The sequence below is a fragment of the Dryobates pubescens genome, chromosome 15, assembly GCF_014839835.1.
Source record: "Dryobates pubescens isolate bDryPub1 chromosome 15, bDryPub1.pri, whole genome shotgun sequence".
Classification (NCBI taxonomy): domain Eukaryota; kingdom Metazoa; phylum Chordata; class Aves; order Piciformes; family Picidae; genus Dryobates; species Dryobates pubescens.
Window position 1 is genome coordinate 19938998 of NC_071626.1, and position 21061 is coordinate 19960058.

The window sequence follows — 21061 nt, forward strand, 5'->3', positions numbered from 1 at the left end:
AGCCATTTGTGGATCAGAGCACACGTGCACAAATACGCGGAGTTCTCGCCCTAGGCCGTGAACAGAGCCTCTCCTGTTTGGAGTAGCCTACAGAAATGCCATTCCTTGGCATCTTTAAGAAGGTAGGATTAAAGCAGGCATTGCTTTTGGCCCAGTGCTGCACACAGCTCTTTAGCTCATGGATGCCTCAGAAGACTTTGGCTTCTATGGCTGAAGAAAGGACTGTTCTCCATTGGTACCAGATGAATAGCTGGACCACTTCCCCTCCTAACTCACTGGCATAACTACCATGGATTTAACCATGAGTATGACAGAAATCTTCCTTTTTTATAACTTGTAGTTAAGTTTGGTTTATCCTTGGGAAAAGACACTTTACTCTCCTCCTGTTCTGGATTTCAGTATTTTTTCTACTTACCAAGCAGAACTTTCATCCCAGCCCTTAAAAAAACTGGCAGAGTGCTCCACTAAGAACAGTGTTCTGACACTGTTTTGTCTGCCAAACTCTGGTCAGAGACCAGTGGTTCTAAGACTAGTTACTGGATTTCCCAGCCTGCCATTTTATGCCCTCTCTGTTCTCACAGTAAGAATTCCAACTGGGATTCTTGTGACACGTGGGTAGTTTTGCCAGTTAAGCACAGAGTAAGATGCTTCCTTCCCAGCTGGCAGATGGGTCAAACCAGTGTATGCCCACCATTTATTTCCTTAATCACTCTCCATTACTTTACAATATTGCCATTCACTAATACCTAAACTACACCTTTCAAAACAAAGCACCTCACACAACCAGCCTTAAGTACTAACTATGCACTGTTACAAAATACACATGCTGGTGCACAGCTCTCAACCAGAAGTTCTCAGACACATTTCAGTACAGCCACATGTGACAAAATACAGCGTTTGGTCATGGTTCTAGCATGGGTGCTCTGGTGTACAATAAATACTGCACTGTCAGACCTCTTGAGGCAGGTGACCTGACTGAAGGAAAAACCACTCTGGTTTGTACTAATGATAAGCACAGTGAATTCCAGAACTGAAATAACAGGAATTTCCTCTTGCACAGTTTCATGAAAACAATGCTGAGCACTCAGAGATACTAAAACCACCTTGAATCTGAGCTTCCCGAGATGCAGTTTGCTGTCTCACACAGCTAACAGTCTAGATCCTCTCCCTCCTCCTCACGCCAGTTTTCTCTCTCAATTTCATAGAATGCAACCTACAGTTGTCCTAGAATTTCAGAAAGTGATAATTTTCTGTAGAGGTAGTTATCTGACATTGGGCCTATAGCACAGGAGGGCACTTGTAGCTTCTAATCATCCTCTCCATCTGTTCACCATAAGCAATGTTGATCTCCAAATTACACAACCTACACAATCCTGAAAGAGTCTTTTACTTTCTGGTAGGACAATCTGCTCCTTTCCTTTCCCCATTTATTGCAATCTGCAGGATCCTTGCACTGCCGCACACACAGAGAATGAGAACATATCAATCCACCCTAAATGACCTTGAAAGGCTGAATCAGTTAACCAAAACAGGCAGAAAATACAGCTTTCCAGTAGACTTTCCCTCCCCTTGAAGCTATTTGTAAATCCCACTCTTTGCAGCACAGACCTTGCAGTAGGACTCAGATGACGAATGCATGTGTTCCCAAACAATAACAAAATCATGAGGTGTCACTGTAGGGTTTGAAATACTGCTCTCTGCAGCTTGCCCCGAGCCATTCTGGCCAAAGCAGGCTGGTCATGCTTCAGGCATACAGCCTCAGAGCTGCACAGCTTGGCATCATGCCACCCACACCTCTCCCCATGCAAGGTGCCTGAAAGAGCATGAATGGGCAAGAGAGACAACCCAGCCATCAGCATTGCCCTCTGTCTGGCCAGGAGGCAACTCATTCAAATCAGAAGCATGATGGGTAAGGGTTCCAGGAGAGAAAACACAGAACTGTGATGAGGAAGAAGAGAACTCAGATGCTCCCATGCCAGACCATGGGTGTTCTCATGTGCTCAGATCCAATGAGAAGTAGATAACAGAGAAGAAAGAAAACAGCTACACAGTCCCACAAAAACTTCAACGACCTTTTTGCCTGAAAGTTTTGGTAATAAGCACATCTTGGGATACCCTCCTGTAGTAGAAATAGTGTCCTCCTCCACCACTATATGGCTGCCACCCATCACACCTCTCCTCCTAGTAGGAATTGAAAGCTGACCCATAAAGGACAGCTGAAATACTGGCTGCTTGTCAGAAACACTGTCACCACAGCATCTGGCTTCCTTACTACTATCATGCACCTTGTTGAGGTTTCAATGCAGCAATCCCCAAGCAGGTAAGATGTCACTGGTAAAACCTGAGATCTCTCACAACCACGCTGCACCACCAGTGAGCTTCCTGGCACACAGAGACTATCATCTGAGAAGCTACTCTCAGGATGCCACTCACTTGGTATTATCAACTATGAACCAGCAAAGGCAGGAATCCATGGTGATAAAGGATACAGATACAGTTTACAAAAAATAAAAGGAAAGGACCCACATGCAAACAGCCACATAAACACCAAAATGGGTCCATCCACCACATAGCCAAAAGATGCTCCAAAACAGGGAGTTCAGCAACACAGACTAAATTAACCCAAGCAGGGACAGCCAGTCTATTCGTCAATACTTAAGTCACTTAAGTGACTGCTATCACTTTGACAGCTCACACACCACAAGACTGGATTTGATGTTGTTAGCACACAAGCTATTGCATCTGCTCCTCTTTTAGAGCTCCATCTCCTAGACATCTGTGAATACATGATAATTCAGCTTGCATTGTGTTTTTATTAGGTTTCTATCCCTCTTGTTTCCAGGGAAAGCTGCTATAAGCACTACTTCTGACTTAAGCCCTGAAGTAAAACAAAACCAAACTCAGTGGCAGTTACAGATCAGGGTTTTTTAAATGCAAGGCTCTATTAAAAAAAACACAAAAACAAAACAACAAACCACTACCAAAAACAAAAACACAACAACAACCAAAAAACTGGCCTAGTATTACTAGAAAATGTCTCCAGGTACTTGAGACTTCAGGCATAAACAACCAAGGATACCAGGCACAAGTGCAAATGGATGACTAGCAATGGCTTACCCTCAGCATATGCCCCCAATCTGGCAAGCAGACCTAAAAATGCAGCAGTACGACTTTTCCACAGCTCTTGATATAATTTGTTAACTATACTGCAACATGCTATTTGTAGCTTCTCCTGCCTCACAAATGGAGCATTTATACACAGATCCCTGCAAGAAACTACTTCCATGAGATTCTTCAGTCTTGGAGCAAATTTACTCCAGGCACCAGAAGCAGGGTGTCTTCCTGACACTGAGCCAAGGAAGGGAAGAAACTGTATGCTATGCTACAGCCTCAGTGTTTGAAGCCTTTAATTAAATAAGGACTTGAAGTCTTCTTTTCAAGATACTTGGCTGTATTGCTGTTAACACATTCATTTTGGTGGCTCATGCACCTGTGGATCCTCATAGAACGCAACTGAGCTTAGTAGCAGGCTTGCAAAAATCAGCAACACTGAGTATACACTCCATTACTTCTTGCTTCACATATGCAGATATTTATACACTTCATTTATGTGATAAAAGGTTACTAAACTACTCCAATAGCTGTACAAAGCAATTCTGAATCAAACAAATCAGTATTGAGATTTCTACCTTGTCCAATTTTTAAAGTTTTTCTATTTCAGGAGGGCTAAACTTGAGTCGGGGTGGATTTAATTTTCTGGGATGTTAATTGTCCAAAGTAGCAAGGACTGACAGCTCCTATTGTCTTGAAGGTAAGACAGGTGGTATGGCACCCTTGCAATTGTATTCTAAGCAGCAGTTTGTAACTGCTTGCCAGGGTACACTGCAGCAACAGGAAAATAAGAGGGTATTGATGAGCCTTAGCTGTGAATGAAGAGGTTCCTGCACAGCAACTTTTTCAGTCCTTTTGCTATAAAGGGGTAACTGCAATTTTAAGAAATAGGGCATAATAAATGCACCCTTGTGTGAGAATTATATCCAAAGGACTAGATGATTTATGATTGCAAAGTTTCAAGAGGCAAGCTATCTTTCACAGTGCCTAGAAAAAGTAACTTACATGAAGACATCACTGTGATGGATCATGGGTCTTAACATTCTTTCACCTCCACTTCCAACACTCCTGCAGTGAACATACCAAGATTTATGTATCCTATGCTCCATAGAGCCAAGCAGATATTGCCCACTGCCAGCGATCATGTCTTTTCCCTACTAGTTCCATGCACATCCCACTTTAAGACACATACACTCAAATGAAGAAAACTTAAAATTCAAGATGCAATACTTTCTGCTGACTGACCATGTTGCAACAGTCTTAAGACTATCCCCCTTCAATAGCCTTAATGCTAGAACACCTCTCCTATAAGGACAGGCTGAGGGAGCTGGGGTTGTTCAGCCTGGAGAAGAGAAGGCTCCAGGGAGACCTAATAGCAGCCTTCCAGTATGTAAAGGCAGCCTACAAGAAGGCTTCAGAGGAATTGTTTACAAAGGCCTGCAGTGATATGATGAGGGGCAATGGTTTGAAATGAGAGATTTAGATTGGATGTTAGGAACACGTTCTTCACCATGAGGGCTGTGGAAGACTGGAACAAGTTGCCATGGGAGGTAATTGAGGGCCCATCCCTGGAGATATTTGAGGTCAGGCTTGACAAGTCTGAGCAAACTGATCTAGTGGAGATGTCCCTGCTCACTTGCAGCAGGGTTGATGACCTTTGGAAGTTCCTTCCAACCCAACCATTCAATGACTCTCTAAAGTTTCATAAAACCATAGCCTACAAGTATTCCTACAGTGTCCCCAAGTTCCACTCCAAATGGCTTTGTCTTCTGTTCAGCACCTCCATTTTTAACTGCATGAGGCAGAAGTAGGGAAAAAAAGTTTGGGCAAGAACCCGGGGGAGACAAATATTGCTTTTTCACCAAGTAAGAGTGTGGGCATGGGGGAGGAAAATGCAAGACTTCAACAGCAGCAAGATACGATACAAGCTCAGAGAGAAGTCTAAGAAGCTGGAATGTTGCTGTAACAGAAGCCAATGGAAGACCCTTCAAATATCATTAACCATAGCAGGATGCCTCCATGTGACAAGGATGCTGGTGGCAATATGATTAATATCCCAGGTACAAAAGAAAGAGGAAGTGGGTTTCAGTGTGGTTTTTAACTGAAGACCCTAGGGGGATGGAATTAGTTCAAGCCTGGAACAAATCTCTGGAAATTAATGATAAATCAGAGGGGTCAATGTACTCTAAGGGACACATCCAAAGCCATTATTTTGTAACAGCTGATGGCAATAGCTGCTCAGGAGGGGAAAAAAATAAAATGCTGATTTTACAGATATTGAAGGGGTGGGAATTAACACTCTAGGGGAAAAGAGCAGAAAAGACAGCAGGATACAAAGGTCCACAAAGATTTATTGAAAACCAGAGGGGAAATGTAAGTTAAGGGAAATGAACATTCAGAGCACACAAAACAGACACTGGGCATTAATTAGAATACTTAAGTAGCCTCCCCTAAAAAAATAAAATTTAAAAAAAATAAACCCAAACCAACAAAAAAAGGCAGCTCACCAATTAAACCAAGAACATAACTGCAGCTAAGAGTACACAGAGCAAGAAGCCCCATGAGCGCAATCACAGTTCAGCCATACTTACTACATACTTCCCCCTGCCTTTTTCTGTTTCTGACTACCACTGGCTAGATAATAGCAAGCTTAATACATTAATCATAAATCTTGAAGAGTACTTAGAAAAGATTGATTTGCCCTGCCTGACAGCAAACAAGAATAGCCTGGAAAGGAAAGAAATAAAGGGTTAGAAATCACACAGACTCCACAAAACAAAAAGGGACAGAAGTGCTGACCTTAGTCACCCTCAAACTTCAGATTTTATACCCCTTTGTACTAGATGCAGGATAATAAAGTACTCCGTAGAGTGATATCAGCATGAATTTTACCCAAGAAGAAATCATTGAATGCATCAACTTTTCCACTCCTTGCATATTACACTTTGAATACATGTGTGGAGCCAGTTAAAACCTGTTCACGGGGCTCCACACACGATTGTTTATTTGTCAAACATCACATGCATTCAAGAGGGACCGGCTGTCAAAGAAATCACATAATACTCAGTGTCAGGATTTAGTTCATAATAAATGGTATCCAAATTCACCCATGAAGGCTGAAAACCTCCTATTCAGTGCTAATCAGAGTGTACATGAAGCACTAGATCCTGATGCCTGAAAGAGGAATTAACATGTTGCCTGAATACAGGCTCAGAAGTACTCTTGCTACCCATCTCAGCATCCAAAATTTCTCCCTTCCTCCTTGTGTGATAAGGGCTATGAAACTATCCTAGTGGACTGACACACAAGGACCAAAAATGAGAGAAAGATGTTAAGTCTCCTACTTGCCAGCTGTCCATACAATAAAATCTAGTTGCTCTACCGATGGAACAAAGGCTCATCTGCTCATTCCCAGAGATATCTCCAACTTCGTTTTGAGAGCGAGCTGAGTAACGCACAGCATGCTCAGAGTTCTGCAATCCCCTACCTATCACGTGCTACAACTACCCAGGACTTCATCCTAAGCAGCTGTCAAATCAACATTTTCAATTCATTAAAATTGTGTAATTATAGTTGAAACTTTCCAAGACATCCAAGACATTTAATCACACAGCTTGGATTCAAATTAACTAAGTCTCAAATACTCCAACCAGTCTTAAAAATCCCAGACTATACATCTATATATTTCTCAAATGCCACAAATTATTCCGATTATTAAAAAGGTCTTATCCTTAAATTACTCTTCCACTTTTAAAATTCAGCTCCCATAGTAACAAAACTTCAACTGAAAAGAATTCAAAAGAACAAAATTTAAATGAATGTACACATGGTACAATGCAGATCTTCCAAGAGAGATTATATGTTATGAAGTAAATACTGTCAGGAACTAGTAATTGCTAAATTAAAATTAAAAAAAGCAAAACTCCCATTAAACCCCACCAATGTTAAGTACATAGTGGCAGAAATAAAACAGGCCACAAAGGGTCATAATTATCAGGGGGCTGGAACACCTCTGCTATGAGGACAGGCTTGAGAGAGTTGGGCTTGCTCAGCGTGGAAAAGAGAAGACTCCAGAGAGACCTCATAGAGGCCTTCCAGTACCTGACGGGGGCCTACAAGATGGCTGCAGAGGGACTGTTTACAGAAGCCTGTAGGGATAGGATGAGGAGTAACAGTTTGAAATGAAAAAAAAGGAGAATTGTATTGGATTCTAGGAACAAGTTCTTTATCATGAGGCTGGTGGATCACTGATCAGATTGCCCAGAGAGACAGTTCAGACACCATCCCTGAAAACATTCAAGGTCAGGCTCAACAAGGCTATGAGGAAGCTGATCTAGGGGAGGCCGTCCCTGCTCACTGCAGGGGGTTGGACTAGACCACCTTTGGAGGTGCCTTCCAACCTGAACTATTCTATGATTGGAGTTGGCTAAAAGCATGGAACAAGCACATCAGATGGTAGGAGGATACCAACCAAAGCTTACATCCTTTTCTACAAAATAAGCACCCCATTTACAACTTCTAAACAAATCTCCAATTCCTCAGCTTCTTTCTAATCACTGACTTCCCATGTACAAAACCTTGACTGCTATCTTCCAGGCACTAAAGATTACTATTAGAAAAGCTAATGGTGGTGCTCATTATTTATTTTTTCTTAAACTGAAGTATAAACCATTATGTTAAACTTCATATTTGGAAAGGATAAAAGATATCTGAGGCAAGTCAGGATAAGATAAACTGGTAGTTACCTGCAGAAGCTCAGGTGTACACAAAACAGAATATATAGATGTAGTTCAATGGGCAGAGTAAGGGTGAGACTGCCAAAGAGAAGTGAAAAAAAAATATCAAACGAGGTTGGCAGTTTCTCTTCTCAACATCACTGTAGGGTGCAGAATATATATGGGAACAAAAAGAGGTTGTTAGCCTTCAGATTCTGCCTGTTGCATTTCTGTAGCAAACCCAAATTTCACCATTCTCTTCTCATTACTGTTGTCACAATTAACAGCATGCAAACTATACAGTTGATGTTGGCCTACCATACCAGTGCTCCTTATGTAGTTTGTTATTTTTTTTTTTCCCAGTGTAGACCTGGTTGCATTACTTTGTCCCTTTCTCTCCCCTTCTGTAGGGAGCCTTCATCTCAAACTAAATCTTAAATAGAAGCCACCAGTTTTTCATTGCAATCTGATTATCAATTTGCACCTCAGTAAAGGAAGGCTAGAACTCTATTGTTTTGTTAATTGTCAATTTTCATCTTTGAAAGGTGTTGTGTACTTTCTTCTTTTGGCAGGTTAGGACTAATTCTGTATGTTAATGTATAGGTGGGTGGTGTGGGTTAAAACCATTTTCTTTCAGAACAGAGTTCATTAAGATGCGCTGCGGTGTTTATTTTCTTTTGCTAACTTAATTTTCTAGGACAAATCTTGTTAAAAAGTTAGTAGGGACTGCCCTACCTCAGAAAAGGATAAAAGGACAAAGCTCTTTCTCCAAGAGATGTTTAAATAAACTTCTAAAAATTAGCTGATAAAAAAGAGGGGAAAAACATAAATGAAAATTTAGTTATAATTTCTAGTTCCAAGGAACAACCAAAGGAGCCGACAATCCTTTCCTTTCAAAGGTAGCTGGAGAGGTGTAGACATTATCCTTAGGTTGATTTCACTTGTGAGATACTGGTTTTTAAGAGCAAGTACAATTTAAGAAAGTACATATGTAAAAATGATATATATGGTAAGCCAACCAACAGGCTCCAGAAAGCTCCACAGACTTGGCTGGCTGCTTACCAGACTGACATAGACCTGGTTTCACCATTTAACTGCATAAACAGGTCTGAGACTTTAAGCTTTGTCTTTGCTTCACTATTCCTGAAGGGGCAACCATCCACCCAGGCTACTGGTCTATTCATATCTGGGCAATGCTTGCACCCCAGCACCCATCCCTCCACACAAGTGCTCTGGGATTAAGCTATGAGTGCCACTACTCACTCAGCAACCACAACTCTAAAATTGTTAATTTTAAAATGCAGAATGGTTGGAGATGTGAGCTTTTCAAATTCCAAGCTGCAAATGAAGAGGTGGCCAAAACCACTCCTAGCGAGTAATGGCTTCATCTCAGTCACTAACAATACATGAGAAACTGATACCTTGTGGTGCCCTGTGGAAGCAATTATTTAAATCATCCAAGTTACAAAAACTAGGAAAGGCCTGAGAAACACTGATCCACAAAAGTATTCTGAATAATGCTTTGGGGACAAAAGCAAGAAAAACTTCTGCTGCAGTATCAAATAGCCAGCAAGATAAACCGAGCTGAGATTACACTCTACCCAAATACAGAAATAGTAAACCCAGTAACTACAGGAAGATTTAACAGGACAGAAAGCCCTAGGTCCAGTTAAGTCCAAGCTTTATTACCAACTTTCACCTAAAGCTGGATGAAGGATGCAGAGTAGGAAGAAGCAGAAAATTACACATGGCCAATGCTTCACTAAAGATCATGGTAATTTATTATGTTAGGATTGACCAGAGTCAATTTATCAGTTACCTGGTGCTACGGTTTTCAACTGGTGGTTAACAGAAACAAAAAAGTTACATCAACCCATTTCAAAATGAAAAATTAAACAAAATGATAATCCTGACAACTGGATCTCTGTCTGAGACAGAGACCTCAGAGAAAGATCAAAAGGGAAGATTTCATTAAATTTCTATTAGCAGTCCTAGAGAGATGAATCCAAGCTTTGATGGCAAAAGTATCACAAATAATAGGCTTCCACACACTTTACCTCTGTGAACAGCCACAAGTCCTGGCCAGCTCTGATCACTTACAACCTGCAGGACCAAATCAGTTGTGGTCTCAACTTCAAGCTCGATTTCCAAAGAAATCTGGAAAGCAGGTCAAGAGGAACTGGAACCTTGAACGTCTGTTAAAGCTATATAACGGTACAGGAAAATTTTATTATCCACATTGGAGAACATTCTTAGTTTTACAGACTTCTCCCAGCAAGCTGAGACATTTTACAATGCCCTCCGGCTACATGTTTGTGAAGATCAAGGGCATTTATACCTATCATACCAGAAGAAATCTGTCCAAAGAACAGGCAGAAGTAGTGCCTCTGGGGAAGCCTCTGTAATTAAATTATCCTATTTTACATAAAAAATTAGGCCCAAAATTTAAAGAACTGCAAGTTTGAGCACTGGAGAATTAGTGATGTGAGCAAAATATTAAACGTGGTCCTGCTGAATCACTGGGGAAGAAAAGAAAACAAATAATTTAAGTCTTATTAAAATCTTAAGTAAATTAATCAAAAATCAATTCCTGTAGCTGAAGTTGAAATATTACAAAACTGACTCATGAAATTTCCAGACCTTCCCAGTTTTGTGTAACAGGAATGGCAAAAGCAGCTTCCCACATAATCTTTGGCAGAGACCTGAGATGAAACCACAACTATGACATTTGGACCTAGACTCTACCACAGCATCAAGATTTGACTCACTTTCTTACTTAATGCCCACTTATCAAAAACTCAGAAAGCAGTAGAAATATTGAAAGCCTGCTCTCAAACCTAAACAAGTAAACAAATCCAATCGCATGGGCAGATCCAAGCAAACCACCTAGATAAAGAGGCCTACTACAGAGCTGACATCCCATTTTGACGCTGAAGATCATGACAAAGCCAAAAGACTTTTGTATTCAGGTTGACTCACCTTTCATAGAGCATATAGCAAACAGGCTGAATTTACGCATGAACAAACTTTATTACATAAGGTAGAACTGAGGTTTGTTGAGGTTTTGATACCACGGACACAGCAATTTCATCAGATGTCCTCCTCGATAGCAAGAAATCTTTTCCTACTCGATGGTTAGGTGATCAAGTGTAGCTGTGCTTTGGGTTTAACTTAGTTTCTCTTTGCTTTATTAAAATATCAAAAAATGAAAAGAGTGTTGCAGCAAGTTCACAAGTCTCAGGTACACAGACTGAATTACCTTACACTCTCCCTGTGTTATGCCTTGGCAAAATGAGGAAGAAAACTTCTCAACTGGAGCTTAACATTTCACCCAGTGGCATCCCCTACCAGTAGAAACTGAACATTTCTTGCCATAGTTGTGCATGCAGGGTTCCTACAATCAACATATCCTGTGCCATTACATGAACTGAAAATAGACAATGCTCTAACAGAAGAAACTGCACCTATTCACAGAGGTATGTAAGCATCGTTTGGAAAGATGTGTCAGAATCTCTCAAATACTCAACAGATCAATTCAGCACTTCCAGGAGGCCATCTGAGTATCTGGAAACACATTTCCTTACTCAAAACACAAAGTATGAACAAAAGATATTAAAAATGAATAAACCAATAAATGTAATCCTGACCTGACAGGTACTTTTCCCTTCAAACAAACAAAACTAAATAACTTTTCTTTTTCCCCCTGCCCCATCTGGACTGCTCCAGTTTAGTGGTTCAAGTGTATTTACTACCCTCTATAACTTACCCTATGCTCCACTCCAGTGCAAGGACCCTGCTGTGTTCTCCTCCCCCAGACCTATTATCCCATGGTGCATAACACTGGCCAGAAAACCATACATCAGTTGGACACAACCTCTGGGAACCTGATTTGACCTGAGGCAAATGGAAACACTGGACCAGATCACCTTTTGGAATAATCCTGGAAGTCCTCTGAAAGATGAAATTCTGTTTTCCTCTCTGAAATCCAAGTAATAAATTTAGAGCAATTTCACTGTGTCAAGAACTTCACCAGACCAAAAAAAAACAAAACCCCATTCCATTTCCATTGTTATCCTTCACATACCCACTAGGGCTTGACAGTAATTCTCCAAGCACCAGAACAAAAGATTAAATACGGTAAAGCCTGAGAATTTCTATGAGGAGTGTTTTTCAAAGTGTATCAGTGTACTGACAGATCAGAGACAGGAGAAGCACTTGACTCTGACCTCCACAGAGCATGAGCTCTCTGGAGCAGAAACTCCCTCTCTCATGTGCACACTTCATACTACAGCAATACGCCAATCTTCCTGGCAGCATAGTAGCAACAGTAAAATAAGGAGGCAGGACTGAGCTTTTCTGCCCAAGTATATTTGGGTCTAGTAGCAGGAAAAGAATGGGAGAAGAAAACAGAACAGCCAAAGGATTTACAAAGAGAAATACTCTGCTACTCTGCCTGCAGCCCTATTAACACGGCACTGGCTTCAAACTGATGCAGCTTTAATAACTAGAAGTCATACTAGTGCAAAATCTCTTCCCTAGGACTTCTGACCCAAGCCAGGAAACCCAGCATTCTTCACTATGCTCAGTGACATGAAACATCTTCAAGATACGACAGAAGGATGTGTCTAGAACACTAGAATGCATTTTCTCCCTATTAATTTTTGTTCCTTGGAAAACTCAGTAACACATTACTCTGATTATACCCCCAGTTAGAACTACTGACTTCTGCTGGCTTTAAAACAGTTCATCAAAGCCAGTGGAAGTGCCTGCCAGAACATCACTTCCATCACTTCCTTTCAGAAGTGTCCTGCTATTTAGTTCTCAAGTATTTCATGCTATCCATGACCTATACTTGTAAGTTCATTTCTAGCCAAATTCAGCATCAGAAAATTTTCAGTTTATTCTTATGATACTTTCCACTCTTGACTCCATCCTACTGTGTCAGCTATAGCCCAAGAATAGAAGCATTGCCACTCCTCTGATTTACCCTGTTTCTGCTTCAGAGAAAGATGTGAGAAGCCCTAAGCTAAACACTTCAATGTTTACCTTTTCTCTTACATGGTCCAGTTGTAATGCCAAAATCCTGTGTTTTTCTGGGTGGAGAAGACCAGTGCCATTACACACAGTACCCTAAAAGCTATACAAGTACTTGTCACATTTGCTCTCTTCAATGATGATGACCCTCCTTTTGGGTTCTTGTTCCTCTCAAATGCTTGTCCAACTACTACAACCATCTCTTACTCATCTAGGCTAAAAATAATTGACAAAAAAAAAAGGTAGATAAAATCCCTGGAGGTGAACCTCTCCCTGCCTTCATGAGCACCAATTTCACATCTCCACTTTCTCCAAATGGAGACCTGAACTTGCTAGAGAGACTTGAAGGCCAGAATGCATTCCCACTGGAGTTCATCTAAGGAAGAATCAGCTTAAGCAGTTGTATTCAAATAGTATTAATGTTTTCAAATCAACTTCCTATTTTCCTACTGGAAGCTTTGCCAGATACACTCTTCAACAGACACTAAAATAATTTGTATAGTTGATATGCAATCCAAATTTTTAGTGGAAAACTGCCAGATTTGACATCTGTGAGAAAGTGGGTAATTTTTATCATCCACAGAGAGCATGAACTCGCTCCGACATTTTCTACCTCTACACATCTCTTTCTACTGGAGCTGCTTTTACGATTTTACATCATCAATGGCTGCCAAAAATTCTTTAACCCCTTCATGCCTACCAGAATCCAAGACCCCACTGTCACCATTTTAACAGAGTCCATCTATTGGGAGGTACTTTAAAATATCTCTTTTTTCAAGAACAGGATGTTCTTATTTGTTACACCTTTGACCCTTCTAATGCAGCAAATGCAATCCATTTTTTAAAATTTTTGTTTCGAGGTAGCATCTTCTGATTACCTGTCAAATATGAGAAGCAGCCTAGTCTCTCAAAAGCAAAGCCAAGGGTTAGTAATTTGTTTTCTCTTGTCCCTTCTCTTGCTGGAGGGAGGGTCTGTCTGACCAGCTGCTGGGGGAAGCAAGAACAGCAAGTGCCTTTGGGAAAGTAGGCTTTGCTGCTGAGGACCCAGCCCAGCTCCAGCCTGGAAAGGTATTTTTCCCTTGCATTTGGTTTTGCTTAAGGTGCCTTCCAATTTATTAACAGTTACTTATATTTGGTTCTGCCTTCATACCACGTAACAGGTCTGATCCTACAAGCCACTGGGGCACATGGAGCTATGCTGATTTGCACAAGCATATAACATCTGACTTCTATTCTAACTTCCCGATTTAAACAACAAGCAGCATCGCTTCTGGTTTAAACTGAATTTCACTCTCTCATTTGCAAGCATTAGGAAAAGCAAAATATGAAAAATACAAAAGAAAGGAGACCATTATACAGACCTTTTACCATGTTGTTGTTGGTTTGCTTTTTTTCTCTTTAAAAAACAAAACCCTAAAACTACAGACATTCCTTTAAATAAATCAAAACAAATAGTCCCTGGCTGTCTGGGCTGCGCTAAAGAAGTTCACCATCTAAGTGACTTGTAATGCTGAAAAGCTTCATCTCCTTCACTATAAAGAGTATCAACATTCACTTTGTAACTGCACATGTACATTTTATTTCTCAAAGATTACCAATTGTCTTCTTATCCCAACACTTTCCTGCTGGGAACAGGTGGGAGAACTCCTGGCACCAAAGCAATTGCAAAATGTATACTAAACAGAGGTAATTTGTCTTTGTCTTGATGATCAAAAAGGAAGTTCAAGGAAGTTCCTCCTGGCAGTAATTCTTTTTCTTCTTCCTCTTCCCCCTGCACACCCCTCACTCACCCCTTTTTCCCTCCTTTTTAAAAGTGCTGTGGGGCCAAATCCAAAGCTAGTGTGTGGGAACTCGTGCTACTAATAGTTTCTTTTTGTTTTGTTTTTACTAGACAAATACCAGTGGCAGGCCTCTGGTGCAGACATTCAATGGGAGCTCAGTCTTTTACACAAAGCAGGCAGAGATATCAAGAGATATTTTGATCTTCAGTTGTTTGGTTTTGGTTTTGTGTGTGGTTTTTTTTCAGTCTCAAATTAACATTATGCACCAGGTAGTGGCTGAGAAGTATTCTATTGCTGCACTTTAGATGTAAGAAACAATATTTTATAATTCCTCATCCACACTATAAAAACCCAACATATTCTATGTAATGTCTAATTTAGGCTGTTCACAATCAGGGTCAAGGATACTTCATTTGCATTTATCTTAAAACCCCAAAGCTGTGTGAATAGCACTCATTTTTCATATTTCATTGCTAGCTTCTTCTACAGATCTCATAAGGCTCAGAAAACATCAATGAACTAAGTCTGGTTTGGAAATGTACTTGGAGATTGAAAGCTCCCATTGATTTGAACAGAGTTTGGATCAAACTGTAAGTCTCCAGCAAACTTCAAGATAAGTATCACTATTTTACAGATAGGTAAATCAAGGGACAAATAAGTAACATGGCAATTGCACAGCAGAAGCAGTGGTAAAAGGCAAGAATCTGGACTCCTGAACTTCTGCTTGACTGAAAGACCTCTTGCAGCTGCTGCTTAACTTACTCATTCAACAAATGCCCAAGAGAGAAGAGGAAAAATACAGAAAAGGCTTAAAAGCTGCAGGCACATCAGAAACCTAGCATCACAGTCTTCCTGGAATGGATGGTCACTGAGCATTACTACTGCCTCAACAGACGCTTCCCTCCCCTCCCAAATTTTGACCAATAAAGTAATATAGAGAATTGTAAAAGTCAAATGGTGTCAAGGTCTCAGAATGACAGACAAGGAATACTGAAGTCCCAGCAACACAACAGCATGCTTTAGTGAGTGCAACTATAAAAGAGGGTGGTCATTTTCCTGTACAAAATGTATTTCCCTTTCTGGATGTGACACACTGTCTGAAGCACAACTGGCAAATTTAATTCCTGTGACCAAAAAATATATATATATAAAGAATTGGAAATACAAATAAAAGTAAATAAAATGTTAACAATAAATAAAACGTTACACTTTTTGAAAGCTGAGGCTCTGGGCAGCCTGATCTAGTGTGGGGTGTCCCTGCCCATGGCAGGGGGGTTGGAACTAGATGATCCTTGTGGTCCCTTCCAACCCTGACTGATACTATGATACTATGAAAGCCTTTGAAGTCTTTTAAACTCTTCCATTTGTAGCCCCATTTCCTCTTTAACAAATCCCCCAGACAGAAGTTTCTTACCCTGATACAGTGTTTCAGGACATGCTTCTGCAGCCCTCCACATGGGAAGGACATGGAACCGATGGAATGTGTCCAGAGAAGGCCATTACAATGATCAGAGGGCTGGAACACCTCTCCTGTAGGGACAGGCTGAGGGAGCTGGGCTTGTTCAGCCTAGAGAAGAGAAGGCTCCAGAGAGGCCTAACTGTGGCCTTCCAGTGCCTGAAGAGGGCCTACAAGAAGGCTGCAGAGGGACTGTTTACAGAGGCCTGCAGTGACAGGACAAAGGAGAATGGCTCAAAATGAGAGAAAATAAGATTTAGATGGGATATTAGGAACCAGCTCTTTACCACAAAGGTGGTGGAATGCTGGAACAGGTTGCCCAGGGAGGTAGTTGAGGCCTCATCCCTGGAGATATCCTAGGTGAGGCTCGACAAGGCTCTGAGCAAACTCATCTAGTGGAGGATGTCCCTGCTCATTGCAGAGGGGAAGGACTAGATGACCTGTGGAAGTTCCTTCCAACCCAAACCATTCTATGATTCAGTGGTGGGCTTGGAAGTGTTAGGGTAACTGTTGAACTGGATGATAGTAAGGGCTCCTCCAGTCTGAATGATTCTATTACGCTAAAACATCTTCAGGGTAGCCACTCCAGGCTTTACATTAAATCTAGCAGAATCATTGCTTTCAGAGGAAGAAAACAACCTTAAATTTGAACATTAGTTTTCATAGTTGAGATCCCACAGAAAATGCCACCTTTGCTGAATGTATGACCTGATGAGACCAATCTCTTATAGATAAAAAAATTCACATGAACTAACAATTTTAATTGTCATTAAATTGTAATTACTAACTTACCTGTACACATACGCTGCCTATATCTCTCTCACACATGCTTTTTACAATTGTTGTACTAGTCTGGTTGTGATGTCCAGCACAGATGAGACTGATGAGCTCTGGTGTCTCATTAAGAGGGCACCCCTGGGTTTCTATGGCATCCCAGAAAGTCCCAGCCCATGTCAGCTCCCACTTCTTGCCCTGAAGGTTTTTGGGGAGCCCAACACGTATTTTAAGATGAGCGGGAAAATGTGTGTCAGGGGGTAGCTTATGCCCCAGCAACAAGAGATATAATGAGCATGAAAGATTAAGATTGGCTTTTTTGAGTGGAGCATGAAGAAAAATTCCAGGATGGAAGGTTGCTAGAGAAAATCTGGATGTTGTTCTTTGGCTTGATATTTCAGGAGAAAGGGACTACTTTGAAAGGACCAGCGAGGAGTTATTCAAATATAGGATGTTTTTATAACTGCAAAGCACTTCACAGAATACCTAGGACTTCATGTGAAGCAGAAGCAGTCATTCTGCCCCTGCACTCAGCACTGGTTAGGCCACACCTTGAGTGCTGTGTCCAGTTCTGGGTCCCTCAGTTTAAGAAGGACATTGAGACACTTGAACGTGTCCAGAGAAGGGCAGCAAGGCTGGGGAGAGGCCTTGAGCACAGCCCTATGAGAAGAGGCTGAGGGAGCTGGGGTTGTTCAGCCTGGAGAAGAGGAGGCTCAGGGGAGACCTCATTGCTCTGTACAACTACCTGAAGGGTGGTTGTAGCCAGGAGGGGGTTGGTCTCTTCTCCCAGGCAACCAGCACCAGAACAAGAAGACACAGTCTCAAGCTGTGCCAGGGGAAGTTTAGGCTCAAGGTGAGGAGAAAGTTCTTCACTGAGAGAGTCATTCGCCATTGGAATGTGCTGCCCAGGGAGGTGGTGGAGTCACTATCCCTGGAGGTGTTCAAGAAGGGATTGGACGTGGCACTTCGTGACATGGTTTAGTCATGAGGTCGGTGGTGACAGGTTGGACCTGATGATTTTTGAGGTCTCTTCCAACCTTGGTGATTCTGTGATATCCATTTTCCCCAAGACTGATACCTTAGGATTTTTCTGTTGCACAAAATTACCTCCAGATGTATCTATATCAGAAATTCAAAAAGGTTTCCATCAACTGTGCTTTTTTATTAAATGCATAAAAGAAGATCTCCAAGCAAAGCTACTTTCCTGACAAACTTGTAAATCTATGTTATCAACTTTGGGGTGCAAGCACAGCTTCATAACATTTGTCAAGAAATGCCATTGTGGAGCACAGTCTTAGACAGCTGACAGCAGACTGCAGTAAAACTCTCCAGAGTTTCCCTGGAGTGCTGATGAACCACTCCTCCTCCAGGGAAGTCCTGTGCAAGCTCTGAAACATTTCTTTACTTCAAAATTAGTAGCATTTGACTGCTGACAGAAGGGAGACACCAAAATCCCATACTGCATAGACACTATAAAACAGCAATACTTTTGTTTCTTCCATTCTGAGACCACATAACTGAATATTGCTATACCAGGCCAACACTTGTTGCTAGGAACACTGAAGCCTGGCTAGAAGAGGCCTCAAAGATCATCCAGTCAAACCCTTGATGCAGCAGTGAAAGGTCAACACTAAACCATGCCCGCAAGTGCCAGGTCCACAAGGCACTTAAACACCTCTAGGGACAGTGACTCCACCACTGCCCTGGGCAAGCTATTCTCATGTCTGAGAACACTTTCAGTGAAGAAATATTTCCTAACATCCAGCCTGAACCACCCCTGGTGCAGCCTGAAACCATTTCCTGTAGTCCTGTCACTTGCTCATGATGTCTCAGCAGTTACACACATCCAGTGCAGGTAGCACACATCCTCAGCTCTTAATTTACTACCCTTTCATGAAGGCTTTTAAAACAATCTTTTTGTCTTTATTTTCAGATATGCCTTCATCCATACAAACAACTAAAAACAAGGCCTCCAAAACTTCTACCTTACAAGTATATAACACCATGTATCATAGTATCAGTCAGGGTTGGAAGGGACCACAAGGATCAGCTAGTTCCAACCTCCCTGCCATGGGCAGGGACACCTCACACTAGATCAGGCTGGCCAGAGCCTCATCCAGCCTGGTCTTAAACACCTCCAGGGCCGGCGCCCCAACCACCTCCCTGGACAACCCATTCCAGGGCTTCACCACTCTCATGGGGAAGAACTTCCTCCTCACCTCCAGCCTGAATCTCCCCACCTCCAGCTTCATTCCACTCCCCCTAGTCCTATCACTACCTGGTATCCTGAGAAGTCCCTCCCCAGCCTTCTTGTAGGCCCCTTTCAGATACTGGAAGGCCACAATTAGGTCACCTCAGAGCCCTCCCTTCCCCAGACTGAACAGCCCCAACTCCTTCAGTCTGTCCTCACAGGAGAGGTGCCCCAGTCCTCTGCTCATCCTCGTGGCCCTTCTCTGGAAACATTCCAGCATGTGTTAAGTGACAGATGATTTTGATTCCCAATTAAAATAAGAATTAACAGGTTTTCTAAAATTGTAAAGTTTCAAGAGAATTTATCATTTCAGGGGAGAGTCAGAAGTTATAACTTTTAAAGTCCTACGAATCATCAGAAATGCACAGGAATACCTGTAAACAGTTACAGTTAAAGAAACTCAGGGTGTGTTTGTGATGTCAGTCTTGCACTGATGGCAGTCACCTACATTTAATGAAGAACCCGCAGTTTTAACATATGTAGCTGGTAAATAACAGGACTTGAATAGCTGGACTTTTGTATTAAAACATAATTGCAAAAGGTTATTTCAAAATTCTTTTTGCTTTCGTATAAAGCAAATTAAGAACAGCAGAACAATTCTTCCACACCTGGTATTTCCTTACTTCTGAATCTTAACGTTATGTAGGCATGCAGATTGCATATGCCCCTTTCTGAAAACAGTTTTTGATTACATGATGACCACCTTCTACATACTAAAATAGCATCTCCCTGTGAACATCTCCACATGCAGACCCTTACTTAGTCTTATGTATTCACATTCACCTTGCTTTTACAACAGTAAAGGAGGCACAGGTTTGAGTTTAAATATATCACAAATGTATTTGTGTGTATACACATGCACTGTGTATATGGGTGAAGAACTTCAGTAATATGAGCAACAAGATGATCCACAATAATTACTGTGCCCACACAGAGCTCCATTTCCTTCAATGTACCTCATACAGTCTGCATTTGTCTACTTTTAACTTTTAACTTGAAATGAGTTTACCAGATACCATCATGCTCACGCTACAGAAATAATGGAAAAGAACAGTAAGCATGGTAAATACATCAGCTAATGGGTAGTAGGCTGTACAGCTCTGCAGAAAGATTATTACAGGCATAATGCCATAGATTTATTTATGGCTTAAAGCAGTGCATGTCATAAGCATACATAGTTTTAGTAGGTGGAGTCATCTGACCCAATCTGGCAGAGCTTCCACATGGGAATGGCAAGGACTCCTCATTACCCGTGAATTAATGCTTTTATTGGCAAAAATTGTCTCTTATGTATATTCCTGAATGAGAACAATGTGAAGTAGTTTCCAGTGATTCACATAAACTCTTTTTCCTTTTGAAACACTGGCTAACAAAGTCACTTCCTTTTGAAGTTCTGCTTCAGCTCCTCAGTCCTTCCAGCCATGCAAGCCTGTGTGTTGAGCTCATTTGCCCACTCTAGCAAAGAGCCTCAATTCAGAGATAAAACAGTTACTAATAAATATGAAGCTCCTCTCACAGCTTAACACAGAAAGGTAATTAAAATATACATCACCATCATATGTAAAAATTTAATATGCAGATAGAGTTACTTGTCTTTGTATTCAGATGGACATTAGTAATGCTGCTACAGGTCTGAAATGAAGCATGTGCTTCTCCAACGAACCATGGATTTCACATCTTTCTGGGAAGGAATGCTCACTGGCAGCTCAGTTCTCCCCAGCACAGCAATGACTGACCCATTCAGTTCACATATCACTCAAACACTAGCTCCCCATCTGAGAATCCCTAAATCAGGTTTTGAGCAGATACTGTTCTCCTAATCTGCTGCATCACCCAAGACCACAGCACCTGGGGACACAATTGTACAGACATCAAGTTGAGTCCCTGAGTTTGATCAAAACTGCATTTTAAAAAGCATTACTGTATTCTGTTGACCATG